This window comes from Brienomyrus brachyistius, chromosome 11 (genome assembly GCF_023856365.1).
Source record: "Brienomyrus brachyistius isolate T26 chromosome 11, BBRACH_0.4, whole genome shotgun sequence".
Classification (NCBI taxonomy): Eukaryota; Metazoa; Chordata; class Actinopteri; order Osteoglossiformes; family Mormyridae; genus Brienomyrus; species Brienomyrus brachyistius.
The window spans coordinates 26,994,239-27,013,067 of NC_064543.1; the positions used below are offsets into that span (position 1 = coordinate 26,994,239).

At 42.8% G+C, this 18,829-nt stretch overlaps 1 protein-coding gene across 5 annotated transcripts in view; it reads right to left on the bottom strand.

Moving 5' to 3' along the window:
• The window catches only part of LOC125751683 (transcription factor SOX-6-like), a 146,129-nt gene that overhangs the window by 110,251 nt on the left and 17,049 nt on the right, over window positions 1-18,829 (bottom strand). For all 5 annotated transcript variants that reach the window (XM_049030837.1, XM_049030833.1, XM_049030838.1 and 2 more), the window contains one exon: window positions 13,937-14,007. The gene's annotated coding sequence lies outside the window, so the exon portion shown is untranslated. The remainder of the gene's footprint in view (window positions 1-13,936; window positions 14,008-18,829) is intronic.

The following is an 18,829-nucleotide window of genomic DNA, read 5'->3' on the forward strand; positions in this document are numbered from 1 at the left end:
CTTTATAGATAAGAAAAACAGATATGGCACTCCGCATTCATAAAGATGAACCGCAAACTGCTTCATATTTCATGTTTATATCTGCTGTCTGGGCATGTTCTGTTTATCATAACCTGCAGCTTTTTATGCTACTACTGTAAACATAAGTACTTTGTCTTGTTCACATAAGACAGGGAAGGGAGTGAGTGCCACATCAGACACTGTATCTGCTCGCTACATACAGGTCAGGCACAGTTTCGCAGTCGCATCAATGACATTACTAATCAGATGGGCTTCTCGTCAAATCGCTGCATCCCCTTTCTATTCCTCGACTCAGACTCCGTCTCTGAAAAGAGCAGATTTCAGTAACTCACCCTACATGTTTTCTTGCTCCAGCATAAAATGACTAATTCTGATCATTTTGGCGAAACTGCAAGCTGTCTCTTAAGATACTGCTGCATGCAAGACAAACACAAGAAAACCCAAAGTGTTACTATTCATTTGAAAAATGCATCACACCACACCACTAAAGACAAGAGCTGATATTATTTGTATATTATGTAACTGTGTAGGTTCTAGCTGTATAAGTCATCATAAGATATTTCTGCATACTGTAACTATTAAATGGTATATATTATGCAGAACCCAACAGTAGTATATTATAATATAATGTAGAGTGGAAAACTTAAAGGTGTTTCAGTCTGACAAGATTCTCATAGAAGATGTCATGGAACCAGCCCATTCTGGCTGTCAAGCGGACAGATTTATTTGTAACCTAAAATTTACTTTTACACCTAATCTGCCACTTAAGGGGTTCTGCACCTTGTGTACAGAGAACCTTTTGCCGAAAACTATACACCCACAGTTACCTTTAATTCACTGTCACCTATATGTATTTAGGTGAAAGTGGCAAGTAGTTAGTGGGTAGACAGTGGGGATGGTGATGCATCGTTTACAGGTACAAGTCAGTGACAGAATCCATGCTGCCGGAACCCTGAGCAAGATACTTAATTGCTGTTGTTCTAATGAAATTCCAATCTGTGTAAGTAGTTAAGCAGCTTGGTCAAACTGCTTAAAAACAGTGCCTGTAAAGGAAATAAAGAGATGCAATAAAAGTGTAATTTGCTATGGAGACACCTGCCAGCTAAACAGATATATTTACTAAGTAACACAACTTATTTAGCGAAGTGATTCTGCCATGTTACCCCACGAACTGTGGCAGCACTGAGCTGACTTATCTTCAGGGTAACTTACAGCTTAGGTTTGTTAAGTTTTAAAACTACTAAGCAGTTGTACTTTTAAGCAGCTTTATAACCTCTTAGTCTAACAGGATTTATTGTAAATAGTAATGTCTTCACAGTTGCACATCCACAGGTACATCGGAGAATGTAGGTGCTAAGTATTTAAGACTAGAAGTTTACATCTTGTTCACAAACAGCTGCTGGCTTGAACTGGCCCTTCCGGTTAGTTCACACTGTGAAATGTCAACCGCTGTTTAGAGATACTTTACAGTGAGACAAAGGCACGGCGAGCTGAAATGTGAAGCAAAGCCACGCACGGAGCATAATAATTCCCACTTTCTCCAATCGGTTCTGACAGAAGCTGCTAATGTAGAACGACACGCATCCCGCTTAACAAACATGGCGTCATAAAAGATGATCCATTAAGCTGAATGAAAAGTGCCACTGAGTGGCTTAAACACCAGCTATCCCGATTCAGCCTGGCGGGAAAATGTTTAGGATGAAAACCATGATGGGCATTTCTACTTGCTGGGAGGCCACCCAGGCTCGATTACTGATTAAGATTCCTAATTAGATCACGTACAACCACAAAACGGCACACTGCTCCTGCCAAGACCTCTAAATGTACATGCATGGATTGGCTTGTCAACTTCAGGTAGCTACTCCTGGATTCTGGAGGCAGACGAGAGTCAGGACAGGCAGAAGCAGCAGCTGCTGAATCGTGTGGCAGCACAATGGGTAAGTCAGGTTCCCCATGAAGGCCACAGGTGCTTAGGAGAGTCCTGACTATGCTGGATCCTGGAGAAGGACCCCCCAAGACCTGAGAGGTAGGCTGGCGTTTGACAGGACTGTACAGAGGCCTGTGTACAGACTGCAATAAGCACTGCAGAACACCACCTGTCAGTTACTGAGCAGAAGTTATTAAGGGATGTGTATCATAATTAATTTGCAAAGGGAAAAAAGACATCAGGGCAGGCTGTCAACTGTTTTTCATTTTCATCATTATCTTTTCCATTGTCTCATCAAGGCATAATAACATTAAATAATGTACGAACGTGCTCCGTGGACAACAGAATTAGACTTCAAATCGCTTTTATTCACAATAAAAATCACAATTAACATGCCAGGTAAGACTAAGCTCCTGAGAAATGAAACAGTAGCTCATTATTTCATAGACATATTAATAGTCCTTGCCCTTTTGTTAAGGACAGAGATGCACAGAAATTCATTTTTATGTGTCACTGTAAATATTACTGCCTAGCGGATGAAATTTTTGCAAGGTGTCCAAAAATATACTGAAAGAGGATTTCAGACTGTAAATAAAGCAGATTGCCTTAATGAACTGTGTTAAAAGATGGTGAAATTTAGCTCTAAGCTGCTTCAGCCGTGTAACGCTCCCCCAGACAGACTCTCTGCGCCTGTCTGCGTTTAACGCGAGTCAGGCTGAGGTCCCAGCACCTCCCCGGCTGGCCAGCACTTAGCGGCTGCCCCGGAGACGACCCTTTTCACACTGCGAGTGGGGGAGGGGGAGGAGCAGCAGGAGCTCTCTACATATGTGGGAGGGGAGGCATCGTCACGGCGACGACGTGGGAAAACAGCAGCGAAACAGAGCAGGCTCGGTCAAGTGTGTCTCCGCACCGCTCCGGGGGAAAGCGAGAAAAAGCCAGGTGACCTCTGCTCTCTCACAAACACACACACACACACACACACATGCATAAACTCACACACACATGTACAAATTCTTACACACATGCACACATGTATGTACGCACAGACAGAACACACACATATGTGGGCACACACACGTGCACACACTCACACACACACATGCAGGTTTGTAATTATATCATTGTGTGGACTCTCTTAATTTCTATGGACAAATCTCTAATCCCAACAAGACAACTTTAACCCCGATCTAGCCCTAAACTTAACCATAAGTAACCAGACAAAATACAAGACTTTTGGCATTTCTATTTTTTTGATTGCATTCACAGATCTTTGTGGGGACCTGAGAAATGGTCCCCGGATTGTCAATTAACAACATTTTATCACATTGTGTGGCCATTTGGTCCCCCACAATGTAATATAAACGTAATCCATATGCACATATGCGCACACACACACATACACAAACACACACAAACAAAAACACACACACACACAGACCACATATTCATATCTTTGTGGGCACTCTCATTCATCTCTATGTGAAAAACCCTAATTCCAACTATGAAAACCTTAACCCCTATCCAGCCCTAACCTTAACCATAAGTAACCAAACAAAAAGCAAGATTTTGGGATTTTTAGTTTTTTGATCGCAGTTACAGATTTTTATAAACTTGACGTTATTCTTGTGGAAACGGAAAAAGTTACAGGTTTTAATAACACTGTGTGAAAATCTGCCCCCCACAATGTAATAATTCTAAAAAAAAACACACAGACACACACACAGAGATCACAGAGCTTATCAGAGTACCTAGCCAGCCAAATGCTGAACAAACTCCATATGGGCAGAGCATGAGAAGCCGGCTGTCCAACAGAGGAAACAATCTGATGGTGCAAAAAAAAACCAAAACAAAATAAAATAAAAAATAAACACCAGATCGCAGAAATAATCACCAGCTCGGCAGGAGGCGAGCGGACAGGGACGCCTGGAGAGATCTCCTAGGCCGGCGTGGGGCCAGGCGAGCGAATAGGGACGACGAGGGGGTGGGGATGCTCTCCAACGTGTAAGGCGGCCCCACTCACATCCACCTGAGGATGGGTACTTGGGACGGGGCTCTGTGGGTTTGGCAGTACACCCTCATGCGGCGGTGTGACCGACCCATTGATACCGCTGCGGCCAGATGAGAGCCAGGTGTGTTTCAGAGGCAGGAGGAGCAGGCAAAGGGTGACTCAGACACATGGACTCCGCCCCCCATACTGACCCCACCCTCATACGTCGATCCCGCCCCCACCTCGCAGACACTGCCCTCGCCACATCCAATACCCACCACCACATCAACCACATCCCATCACGTCAGCCCTGCCCCCACCACATTAATCCCACCCCCACCAGATCAACATCACCCTCACCAAAGTATGACTGAGGGAGCTGAAAGACTTCAAGGGCAGCAGGAGTGGTGTAAAAAAGAACGGGGGGGGGGGGGGGGGGGGGGCTTTGGCACGGACAGCAGTGCAGCCCGTTCAGCGGGCCTTCGTAGGTCCGCTGCCTGCCAGAAGCGGCCCGTGCGAGCCAGCCCCGCTCCACCATCTGCAGCAAATGTGCTCTGTTAAATGGATAGCATATGGAAAGGGGCTCACTGCTAACACAGCTTCCGCAGACGGCCCTAACATAGTGCAGACCTCCAAACTCGCCGGTCAAACTGACTGTTGAATTAATTTCACACTACAGCCATTTACGCCTTGGCACGGCTTAAAGTCGCCCCCCCCCCGCCTCTGCCGCCCCCCACATGGCTACCATGCAGCAGGGTCCATGCAGGCCGAAGCCGTGTTTGTGATGGACGCTACCATGTGGCCAGCAGGAGCTGTGGGGGAGACAGCAGCCCGCCCAGGGCCTCTTTCTCATACACACACCCGCAATACACAGGCTGGCTCATCTGGAGCAGAACATAATGGGAGACGGGGTGGAGAGCAGGTCCTGGTACATTTCAAGAGTTCAGCAGAAAGTCTGCGATAAAGTCAAGATTTAGTAAGATGACAGCCCCTCTCTATTAACTTAATTTCAAATATTGGTTATTAATATAGTATGTTCTAGCATGAACCCTGTCATTTGACAAATAACTATCATACAATTATATATTCTATTATATAATACAGATGAAATCATTTTCTGTGCAACTCCACAGAGATTGAATTAATTTCATTAAAAAGCATGTAATGCAGACAGTTAGGCATGAGACAGATTAAGCATATTTGCACTATAACCAAAGGTATTCATTTAATAAATTCATTATTTTGCAAACAGCTTCTTGAATACAAACTTTGTCATTACAACTGTTTGCAAACCGAATAATGAATGACAGCTGACAAGTATGTGGGAGAAAACATGAAACATCCTTATGTCATGATTAAAATGCTTCCTAAGCTTCAATGAAGCTCTCATCTATAATGCACTATAGATACCTTCATAATGCATTATAATGGTCAGTATAAGAATTAAGGATGGTTTGTACTGTATCATGAATTATATTATGTAGTGTTTTATAGATGAGAGCTTCATAGAGCATCCATAATGCATACATGTAGTATGCTTTTTTATAAATATTTATAGGTATTTTCATAATGCTTCATTAATGCATTATAATGTGTTATACTGTGAATGCATTCATAGATTTTTGTAGATGTAATATTCATAGAATGTGTTACTGAAAACATTTTAAAAAGCCAGGTTTTATGTCTTTAAAAAGTTTAACATCAGCACATTACACCTGATTGAAACTGCTGCCTGCTATCTGACAGTAAGCTCACAAGCACTACACAGCAGCAAACATAAACCAGTATAATACTTAGTCATTTTGCCTCTTCTCTTTACTGAACATTTACACGATTCACCTCGGAATGCTAGTGTCCCTTTTGGTAGGAATGCGGTGCCCATTGGAGCTGAGCTCCTGCTTGTAGAGAGGGACCCGAACCTCAGTCTGATCCTGAGACACAGTCTTCCATTGGGAAACAGCATCCTCTCTTGCCTTCTAAGGGCAATAAAGCAATACAGTATGAAACTGTAGTGGGAGGAGATGGCGGTATATTCACCAAGAAAGCATCTCCCAGCCAGACCTCCAAAGGACAAAGTGGGACTTATGGGGGGGGGGGAACAAACGTCAAGCCGTCGGCATGCCTCAGCCTGCTATATACTGTGTCCTAATTATGGTCCAGAATGTTAAAAATACGACACCTAATTCTGAGGTAAACAAAAATAATCGAGATGCAGGAATGGAGTGATCAGAGAAGATGAAATAACTGACTGTCAGACAGGAGGAGGGATCCTGTTCACATTCACATCCATGGGGAGTCACCGGCTACACAGAGGGGCCCAGCAGAACATAACCGTGCCCCCAAAAGGTTAACGCCTCTCTCTCTACCTAGCAATCACTTGAACCCCCCCCCCCCCCCCCCAACGCCGACCCACCCACGCCGACCCATGCCGAGCCGGCAGTCAGGCGCAGAATTAATTTGTGCGAAGTGCACTGACGTGAGGACGGTGTGTTAAAAGGTGTCTGCTCGTGTTTCAAATTAAACGCGGTGCTGGTCAGCATTAGCACCTCTCCCCCACCCCACCCCCCCAAATGGCACGCCTGGCGGGGCTGGCGGGGGGGGCGATTTGCCGTTCACACTGGAATAATTAGAACACGTCAGAAGGAATTAATTTCCTCATTTTTCAAAAGGGTACACAGGAATTACCATGTTATTATATGACAGGGTCCCTGGGAGGACTGCATTAAATTTAATTTCCAGTGCAGCCCACACAACAAATTAAACCCATAAATAAGATGGGCGGAGGTGCGGCACGGAGCATATGTTTACGGCGACGAGTGAAGCCAGGGGACCAGAAACAACTGTCTTCATTTCATTTTATTTAAATCAGGCCGACACCGTGTGTCTGAATGACAGGACTTGCTAATGGAATGAAGATTAAGGGCTCTTCCCTATTAGTGGGGAGGAGCTGCCCCCTCTTCAGGTGAGCCTTGGCAATGGGCTAATGGACCAACCACGAGGAACACGGGTTTGTGAAGCAGGTAGACGGCCACTTGGTAATCCAGGAAGTGCCTCAATCAGGCCGAAACCTAACCAGCTGAAAACCCAAAGGCTTATTTTTACATTAATATTTATTCATTTAGCAAAGCGACATACAATTGAGGCACCTCCGACATTATTTTAAACAGTTGTGAGACGGGCACCATTTGGTTGCGTGTGACTAATGTGAGCATTAACCTCTGGCAACAAAACACAAAGTATAAAATGATTCAAAATGGCTCAATAATAACGATTTTTTTTTTATTATTCTGTAGCCAAACACTGAAGATTAATCGTGTGTTTCATCCAGCACAAAATGTTTTAACAGCAAAGTGTTGTATTTTTCCAGAACACTCATAATACAACCAAAAATGCTGACATATTACTAAAGCCACACCACAAAAATAATATTACAATTTAATTTCTTAATGTTTTGAAAGAAGCCTGGACAAAAGCATAATTATTCTTCTTCTAAAAGGCTGTCTGGCCATTTTTTCCCAAAAATATACAAAGCGGAAAGGTAAATTCAAAACTAAGGAAAAACAACTTTAGAAATGACTCACTGCGGAATAGACTTTTTTAGTTTTGTTCTGGCAAATCCAATTGGCGTTATCTTGCTTAATGGTCTGCTGCTGCGAAAGCGCTCAGGCAGCACCACCGCGAACGCATTCCAGCAATGTGCAGAGCCTCTGTTTAATGCAGACAGACCACAATGTGCCTTTGAAAGACCAAAACTACCTACAAAATACGCCTTTGGAAGGGGAATAGAAGTGCGGGTGCGTTTGGCTGGTAGAACTTGCTTCCAAGGCCACCGTTTAATATTTTCTTTCTGTCGAACATGCAGTCGGGAGAGCAGCCGCAGATGCTCTTCCGGGGGGGACGACCAAAGCTCTGCTCTTCTCATCTTACCTTTAACCGGCACCAAGATCAACAGATCGCTTTAAAAATAAAAAAAATGCAGCCGACGAAGTTTCCAGCTCCAATTTAGAAGCCCGGAGAATTCTCCACGGCAACATTGGCAGTGAGATGTTCCTCTCGTTAGCTCTCCGTGGGACGCAGCCTGAGTCTCCACTTGCTCAATGTATTGATTTCACAAATACACTCAACACTACTTAATGCCCCCCACCCAAACAAAAACACTGCTCTGTTACATAATTGCTGTGCTTGTTGCACTCTTCTTACAACTGACTTGTGACATGGGTAGGTGGCGCTGATGACGCCGTTGCTGTGTTTCTGGATCGAGGGGGACGCCCCCCCTCGGGACACGCTGGAGGATGTTATTAATTAAGGAAAGAGTCTCGCCACTTTTCCCCCCACCCATTACAGTATAATGGCATTTCATTCCATACATCCCTTTCAGACCCATTCACTCCTCACAATTACTGAGAACAAATTGCTTTCCAGACATATTCCTACCAATTGTTATTAATAACGCGAGAGGGACAGGATGATCTTAAGCATACCGGAGGGCCATCACCAGCGAGAACGGGCCGATAAATTAAGCCGAGAAGAGTTATAACTGTTAATGATAGTTTGTGGCATAATGAGGGTTAATCATTTTGTTCATCCGAGCCAACGACCTGACTTGAAGTTTTACACTCATTTCCACCCACTAAGTAAAACTACATTAATTGCAACCATTCAATCAATGATGCCTCAAAAAACGGAATTATGGTGAACAGAAAAAAACAGAATGACAAAATCATTACGTTTATCGCAGATTGTTATTGACGAGCCTGGCTACAATAAGAGGTTATTTCCTGCTTAATTTAGAAGGGCGGACCATTTGTCTGATTACTTAACCAAATACAGCTGACGGTGCTTTGTCTGTTTTATGTACTTGGAAACACCATCCAAGTATCTGTTTCATCCAGAGCAGAACAACAACGCCAACCTATAATCCAGTGGAGCCTTCATATGCACTGCTTCATCCAGAGCAGATACCCTCCCCTCTGTCAGTCTCAGCAAAGGAGTCTGACCTCAAGAGGCTGGAGGGGGCTGACATCCCCCCTGCTACTGGCATTTGATTATGCTTGTTAGCTTATTACAATCTGAGGCTGGCTAGAAGGAAAGAAATGGCTGCCATTGGGGTCCAAGCCCCCCCGGATTCCACAAACTTCTTTTAATTGTTAAATCAATTAACTGGTGACTCCCAGCGTACCTGGGATTTACCCCCCCAGCTGGAGCATCATCAGCAGGACAGCTTTCTCAGCTGTGGAGCCCTCATTAGTTTTACAGGACTTTTAGTTCCATGTTACATGCCTGGAGGAGGGGGGCACTGAGGGGATTAATGAGGTACCACCCGGCCCTGTCCTCCGCAGCCCCTGCCGCCACCCCGCCTTGAAACAACAGAAGCCAAACAGTTTCCCTGAAATCTGACCACCAGAAAAGCCATGAATTCACCAAAGCAGTGCAGAGCCTGTGGGCACTGGACACAGCAGGTTCATCAGCTGGTGACCAAACCATTACAGACACACACAAAGCTGCCATTTTGGAAATAGCAAACAGATCAATACAACATGGGCGTTTCTGACATTTTAATGACATGCAACTGTATGATACTTCACCCAATGATACCTGTCACAGGCGGAGCAGGTCACCTCATGAGTACTGAGGGAAAAAAAACATTTTTAGGCCTTAAAATGCATCCAGAAACCAGTACTACTAGTTATTATTAGTTTGTAGTTTTACCAGTCATACTGTAGGAATTCAGAGCACTGACCTTTCAGACCATTTTTCTCCTGGCCTTCACTTTCTCCCAAAGCTTCTAGTGAACCAACAGCTATATGTTTGACATGTTAATATGATGAGAGCTGTATTATATAAGGTGATCTCTCTCTGTGCTTGTAATCAGAAGGTTGCCGGTTCAAACCCCATGCCTGCTGGTGTAATATCATCTTTGGGACACTGGCTCTGCTCTCTACTCATCACTGTTAAGTCCTTTGGACCAAAGTGTCTGCAAAATGATATTCTGTAAATACAGCTTCTTTCTGTAGGAAAAGTTGTTAGACACCCAGTCCCGCTAAATATCTGGATAAAACATTGTGCTCCACTCAAACTAAAGTGAGAATGAAGCCGTAATAACCCTCCTACAAGGACCTGCTTTTCATCGCAAGTCCAGTATTTGGACCACTACAGTACCAGCTGGCCCAGTAATAGCGGACCGATTCTGTGAGATTTCGGAAAACAGCCAAGTGTGCCAAAACATAATAGGCACTGTTGTCTGGCTTCTGGTCATTCTCCTTTAGTTTGTCACAAATTAATGATACAGCAATGAAATCTCAATTTACACTGCATAACATTACCTAATTGACTGACAGATGCAAATACCCGTATTCTAATCGTTATTTATTCAGATGAATAAATCCTCAGAGACTTGATATTTTTACATCTCATTCAGTCAGGCAACAGACTCAGAAGCTCCACATCCATTGTGACAGAAATATAAATATGGTATTTAATGTTTTGTACAATTAAATACTAGACAGATTTAACGATGGTCCCAAATTAAATCTAAGACTTTAAAAAAGGGGGCAGAAATTTGGAAAAAGTAATCTTTTAAAGAATCTCATTTTCAAATCATTTTGTCTAATCACGATGGAAGGATTTCATAATGTAGTATCAATAAATAAAGCCGCCTGCACTCAATTAATAATTGGGGGAAAATATCAATTGCAATGATATTTAATTCAGATGCAAGTCAGAACAAATTGTACTTAACAAAAAAAGACACTAGGGAGCCCGTTTGTTGATATCTGCACAATAACTCGCAAAATGCTTTATTAGTCGCCCGCGTCTTCAGGTGCTTCCCGAATGCGATTCACACAGGAATGATTAAATGCACCTGATAACAAGCCAAACACCGCAGAAATTATTTGCTCCCTCGTTCTCTAATTAATTTAGCGCGCAGATTACAGTTGCAAAAGAATTGAGATTAATGAGCAAGTTTCACTGATATACGTACCCGGGGAATTGAGGGCTCTTCAAAGCTTGATAAACACATGTTGTAAAACGAATGAGACAAGGATGCATTTTGAATCGCAGCCATGGGGCCCTTAGGAGAGCCTGAGTGCTCTTTTTTAACCAGCTCTGACAGCCCTCCTATAGTATCCAGTGTGTGGACACCCCACCGTGGTACAGTCACTGGCACAGTCCCAGTATACGGCAGAATTCTGCCTCCGCCATAAATTATGACAAAACTCACACCCACCCCACCATACCTGATATCAATCGGCAACAGCTGCTTTGAATAATTACTGCTCCTATTGTTATTGTAATGAGAGAGATCTTAATTGTGGAGAATCATCTGCCAGCACTTGCTTACAGCTGCAAACACTACAAAGAGAACAGCAATGTGAGAGCCTGGAAAGGTAAAGAGATTTGAGCGGCAGACACGATGACTCTCCAAGATCATCACAGAAAGGCATGGGCAAGCTGGCACCTTCAAAGGCTCCTTTTTGCTTTAGTCATTTTTCTTATGGGTAAAATTCATTACACATATAATAGTAGACAGTCAATGTGTAACTCGAATATTAGTTGTACTTATGTGAAAAATATCTAAGTCTACTTCTAGTGGAAAACATAATTTCTAAATAAATTAAATTACAAGTTCACGTTTTTGTGTAAGGAACTTTTCAGTGTCCTTTTAATGTGTACCCACTTAACACGGGCAGCACTGGAAACCGTCACAGAGAACACCAAGGCTTTCACCTACCATGAGGATGCATGGTGCTGTTGACATTAGTGGCCCATGCAGTAATTTCACTTTTTAAAGTCAAATAATGACTGCCTTGTTCCAAAAATAGTTTAACCTGCAGCTGGTGAATGATCCCTTTTGACCAAGTTAACAGCAATGAAAGGCCTCTGTTTGAAATGACTAGAGTATGGATGCTCATCGGTCAGTTCGTGCAAGTTTCTGGAAATTGGGGACGAAATGTAATTGATGAGTTTTTCTTTTTGTTTTCCTACAATAAAACTGCAGTGAAAATGTGTTGTTTCCTGACAACAAAAAAGTAAAAATACACCTGTTGCCTACAGATTTCTGATGGCACAGAAGAAAAAAACTCTAAAATCTATTTTAACTTTAACCTTTTCAGTAAAAGTTTTGACATTGTGTTAGAGCACAATGATTTATTACCGATCAGGCCTGAACAGCCAAACAGTATCACTCCTGTTTTCATCCTCACAATGTCAACAACCAGCTTTGTTATTCTAACCAATTTGTCAGTCGAGTAAAACCAGATGATTTGCTTTCCCTTGTGGCTCTGAGGCTATGGAATACATCAGACAGTAAGCAGGGAGGTAGAACTTAAATGCAAGGACAACTAATTGTCATAATTATCTTAATACTTTGTCATAATTATCGATGTGAAAGTGTGTCATATAATTCATCCGGCAAGAAATATTTTTTCTTCCCAGGTCTCCACTATCCTGTTTTTCATGACAAACAATATGTAACCTTCTCTAAAAATAATAATATTTGCACCCGGTCCCTAAAAAGCCAACATTTGTCCAGATAGGATCTTCATTAACTGCAGAGGACACTATTAAGGACATATTGTGGCCCTATACTGGAGGCCGTCTCAAGCGCTGCCTGTGTTGCACTCAAAGGGCTCTTTCTTTGGGACTCTGAACGCCGCCGCTAATGCGGTACATCACCTGAAACAGTTTGGGACACAACAGTGTATTAACAATTGAGAGCCAATCAAAAGTGCTCTATGCTCTCCAATGACAGTACACTGGGGGGACTCCTTTCATGAATCAAAACAATGGATGGAACTTTGATTCTCTGTCTGGTTCTTTTGAAACATTACAATTTGGCGAAAGTGAGAATCAAGGTCACTACTTTGGCGAGTGACAGTTAAATTTAATAGCCACTGATTACACTTCAAAATTCAAAAGTACAGAAATCCCCTTGTCTTGGACAGAAAATATAATTCTCCAAGAAACTGCATTTCATCTAAACACATCTGACTTCAAGTTTTCAAAGAGCATTTAAATCATATCAGATGCATCATTAGCAAAGTAATCTACTTATAATTACCTGCACAATTGCTTGTAAGATATCTGCTCTTGCAGGACGCATTAGAGTCCATAACTAAACTCAGAAGTTTTAGTGTAAGAATCGATTTCATGTTCAGTCTCATTTCTCATTTCATTTATTGATGTATCATGTTGCTCACGTTTCCCCTCCCCCATCTCCCTACGAAACTGAGCCTCGTAGCTTAGGAGTAGTTGTAGGAGTAGTAGAAGGTTCTGTGTATGACCTTATTGACCTCAACAGCTTTGGGGTCAACAAGGTCATACTCAGAACCTTCTACTACTCCTCATTGAGAGTGTCCTCTGTAACATCCCACCAGCCTACAGCAGAGGACCCGCCTGCACAACGCAGTGAAAATCTGCTCTGAGATCATCGGTCTCCCGGTCAGAGCACTTTCATCCCTGAGTGAGCAGCAAGCTCTGAGAACAGCGTGTAGGATTGTGCAGGACCCTCCCATGCTCTGTTCCCAGAGTTTGAGTGGCTCCCCTCAGGATGACGGCTCCGCTGTCCCGGCTGCAGGACACAGAGGAGGAGAGCGACCTTTGTTCCCAGGGCCGTTCAACTCCTCAATTCACAGACTTCTCTTCCCCCCCCCCCGCCTCCCTGCACTGGAACCCGTCAGTCCTTCTGCACTTGCCCCCCCCCCCCCCCCCCCATGCCCACTAACAATCCCTCCCTTTACATATCTATCAGCTCTTATCTACCTGATTGACTGTAATTTTGCATAGCATCTTTAAAACACTATTTTGCACATAACGTCATTGTGTCCTGTCCTTGTTCAACTGGCCCTCGGGGACAATTGAATTGAATTGAATTGAATTAAGCATAACAACAACTGCCCAAATGAAACAGACGTATCTGATACGGCGGTTCGGAGAGGACACCTTTAGCTTGTGAAGCTTAACAGACATAATCTGAGTATGAAGGGGAAGACAGTACTTACAGGAGCAGAAAGATTTCAGCCTCGACACCCTGTGGTCACTGGTGAGCAGGTTTTGAATTCATGAAAGTGATCTGTAACGAAAAGGGAGACACAAAGAAACACTGTGATGTGAGCATCTCAGGAAAGTGCAGTTAGCTTGATAAAATGGGTGAAACTGTGTGACACCAAGAATGTCTCCATTAATTTGTGTCAAGGTCATTTGCGGAAAAAGTGCAGCATTAAATATTCATTCAGTTATTTCTTCAATTGTGTTTATGCTCATTTAAGATATACATTTGTTTAGGTCCCTAACATTAACGTATGTGTTACACTGATGTTGGTAGAAACATTATCTGAAAAGAAACAGATGAAGAATGACAAAGCCATGCAGACTCTGAGTCATGACCGTTTTATTCTGTGAAATACAGCCCAAACGATGTTTAAAATCAACTTTTCCCAGATCCCATTTATTTATTGTTTGGCTGTAGCTTCCTGTGGATGAGTTTTGTTTAAAAGAAAAGTTGTTTTTATTTGTTCTATTCTGTGAGACTCATGAATTCTTCTGATTCATCAAGTTAGTGCATTTTCCTGAAACAGTCTGCTAGTGTCCTCAGCCATGCAAATACTTACAGCCTAATCATTCTCAAATCTGGTGCCATTGCTTTATAACTAATTAAGCTGAAACTTATGTAAATATGTTGCATATAGATTAACAAAAAGAGAGAGTTCACAGCAGGAAGGTCACAACCCAAGATCATATACCAACATCTTTTCTGCTCAATGATTTTCTGTTATCACTGTTCTTATTTGTTTGTTTATTTACAGTGTTTTAGCCAATGAGCTGAGATGTCATTAAGTGCTGATTAAAGCAATTGACTTGCTTCAGCACCAGCAATAAAAAGGGACAGAGGTTTTTAAGGTCATAGTTAATTGATGCGCCAGCCATTCGCTTCACCTTGGTCTTCCCTGCCATGATGTGGAGAACCAAAGGCAGAAGATAAGCAGCTTCCTGCTCTGACCCTGTGGTAGACTGGGCGAGGGTAAGGTGGCATACACTGCAGCACTGGTAATGGGCAATAGGTAATGCGCAGTGCAGGGGGGGGCAAGCGAAGAACTCAGCCGATGGGGCTGTGAAGGTTTTGGTTCTGTTTTCATCAGTAGATCAGTGGCTGCCAGTGGCCACAAACAGGCTGCACTCACAGGCACCATGGCAGGTGCATAGCCAACACACACACGCACGCGCACACACACACACACACATCTCCCTCATCTCACATGTAGGGTATACCTATCCTTATGGGGCCTGCTCATTCACTTTTATGGGGAAAATGCTAACGCTAACTATGACAACCTTAACCCCCACCCTGCCCTAACCATAACCATAAGTAACCAAGCAAAATTCAAGAGTTTGTGTATTTTTAGTTTTTCATAGCAGTCACTGATTTTTATTAAATTGAGTTTTCCCTCATGGGAACCAGGAAAAAAAATGGGTATTCATCAAGTTGTGGAGACAGCGTGTCCCCATAAGGTAAGGTATACCCACTCACACACACACACACACACACACACAGCTTGGTGTCTACACACTCATCATTAGAGCCAAACCTGTAAATGGTCTTCCCTTAATCGCATTCTAGAAAATGTAACTAATCATTACTGTGGATTAATTATTGAGGGCTGTTTTAATTGCAGGGGACAGAAATTAACAACCTTTCTGAACCACTGACTTGATGCTAATTGAGAATAATGACAATGTAAAATTATATATATATATATATATATAAATTATATATTTTTCTTTTGAGATTAGTATTTGTGTGACTAAATACTATTACACAGCCAACAAATAACAAAAGATGCCACATTACATTTTTAATGATAAAACAAATTATACATTACAGCCATCATAAAATACAAAAAGGTAGTATATTACAATGACTTTTCTTCTGAGCAGTAGCTAATTTCTATAGGAGAGCAAGCAGGCTAGCTGAGAGAGGCACAGTAGCAGGACTACCCTTAGATACGCCTCCTCTGTCCCTAATTAGGCAATCATCCTCTCATTAAAGAGAAATCCGCTCAATTTCAGGCTCATTTTATTAGATTCCCCACAGCTTCTCCACCACAACAACTGTGCTCACCATTAACACCAGAGATGTGTTTTTACTGACGGACTATATTCAGCCGGCACAGAGGATGGGTGTGGTGAGAAATGACAAGCTGTGCCTCTGGGGAAGCGTTCGCGTTCACAAACACACACACACACACGCACACAAACACACACGCACACACACACACACACAGAAGCATGTACTTCAGAAACACAGCTATTCCATCAGTTTGGTGGTATGACCTGATGCATGTTGAGCTAAAGAGTACTGGCCATATGTAGGTTTACCCAGTAATAACGAGCTCATAAAGAGCACAGAGACCAACTGCGACCACCATTTAATGAGGAGGCGGAGCATACTGACTTTGAGTGATGTCACACATACAACAGTAATGTGCTATTAATTATTTAAACACGTAATAATGCAATATTTTCTATGAACACCAGTTAGCTATTTAAAACTGAAAGACAGACCTATCCTATTTGATGAGGTTAATGGGCTAGAAAGTGAACTTGGGGTGGTTTATCCATTTCAAATCAAATGTCAGATAAGCGAAACACACCAATTTCAGTAGATGTATGTAAAAAGACACCATACAACAAACATATATTGTTTTAGTTCAATTTGTATTTATTCCAAAGTTTAACTCCATTCTAATCATAGTTATATTGGGTGTAGTGTGGCAGAGCGCAGACTGTTCCAAGTCTGGGACTAATTAAGCACTGATTATATATGATAAAGCCGGATTCCTACTTTAAGCACTGGGCTTAACTGTACTGGCCATATTAACCACACACTTAAAGCACAAGTGTGCACTACAAGTGCTGGAGTGTGTGTCTGAGTCTGACAGTCTGTGCCCCCCCCCCCCCCAGAGGTAAACAGCAGACCATGACTCTATTAAAGATAGATGTCAATACACACACCACTGACCTCATAAACTGCAGACTGTCATACTTAGGGTGATGTGGCCATGTGTTACATATCGAAACAAAACTAGTACAGCAAATTATGTTCCCGTCTTATTCAAACAGCAGAGTGCCCAAGGAGGGGCATGTGAAATGAGCTCTGAAATCAAATGAACCTTCAAATTCTAAGCATATGTGCATCTGCAGTGTGCTGGGGGGGGGGATTCACAGCTTGATTCGATTACTTCAGCGCAAATGCAGAACTTTGCGTCTTTGTCAGATGACTTTGGCTTCGGATCGGCTGCCGGGCTGCAGTGTAATCTCAGCCCCCAGCCACCGCGCAGCTACAGCTAATCCTAGAAGCGGACAGGAGGAACATTCGCTGACGAAGTCTGGTCATCGCTAACTAAGGCAAAAACAGAGACCGCTAGAGAATGTCTGATCACATGGAGGGACAGGAAATCTCACGCTGTGTCATAGGTCTGTATATGGTAGCCAATGGAGTTTTGCTGTACGGTGAAGAAAATAAAATCGGGAAACAACCCATTTATAGTTTCCTTGTTTTGATGATCCTTCTAAAGCTCTGCTCAGCACGCGACCCCTGCACATTCCTCTCTGAAAAGCCACATCTTGTCCCAAAATGTGCATAAATCCAATGCAATATCAGCACATGATCCTCCGTTTCTGTGTTTTTCAACAATACAAACTCCATACTGATGCAGAGACACATTGTCCAGCCCCCCATTAGACTGTGAGCCAGTACTACAGGTATGCAGTAAGAATTTCCAGGTTATAACAAAACTGTCAACGGACCCCACGTCTATACAGATATTTTATTTCCCAATTTTCATTTATAATCATACTAAAGAAAATCAGATAACTGGTCCGTTTTTTCCCGTTTTCCGATCTTATCAAAAACAAAAAGTGGGTCATTTTGTGTCTTCTACTATATGATGAAAATCCATTGGCCATCCTGCACGGACCGTCATACCCCCTCTCCTTCTTTCCTTCTTCTTTTACTGCCGCTGCATCACTTTTTAGTCCAAAAACTGATTTGCAAAGCTCTTTTTCTTGTAGAGAGTCTCTCCAGTCCAAACATGTCAAAGGCAGGATTTTGTTATCTTAACTAAGAAGCTAATCCTATTCATCAGCAGCCTGTCTTTACCAACCTGGGAATGGAACGGCAGGAGAGGGAGCCGGGCTGTGCGTTTTAGAGGGGAGGGATGCAAAAGGCCCAGCATGTCCTGGGGGTGGGTGGCGGGGGGGTGGGGTTGTCATACTCAGACGCATGTATTACATGCTACTGCTGTCAGACCTGACATCATCAACTTGTACCACACGTCACCCCAAATCAAGTGCAGCAAGTCAGATAAATGATTCGCTGCTTAGACAGATCTGATACAACAGCAATGAAGAGCCATTAGCGAGCATCCATGGAATGGGAGATACCTGGTTTCAGGGAAAGGAGAGACAGGGGGGCTGTGCACGTGTGAACAGGCTGGTGAGATTCCAGAGAGCTGCACACGACTTCCCCGTCACCCCACGTGAAAAATGATTTCACAATGTAAACTCCCTAGAATTCTATATATGCAACTAAGAAGAGGTTCAGTTGTCCCCTTAAAGGACAACAGAATGGGATGCTGCACAGTCAGCACAGCTGTCGGGGTACCAGTGAATTCTGCTTACAAGTGAACAATTTTATTCCTCATTATCTAATCATATAAAGATATTATTAACATTTTTAGTAGGCTATTGACTTTTATTTCCTATCATTTCTTACTGTCTAAAAAAGTTAAAGTTATGAACAAACATTTTTAATTATCTTAGGAAAATGTGAAACACAGTAAGTATGTAATATATATTCTTTCAGATATATCTGAAGTTAAGAAAAATAAATCTTA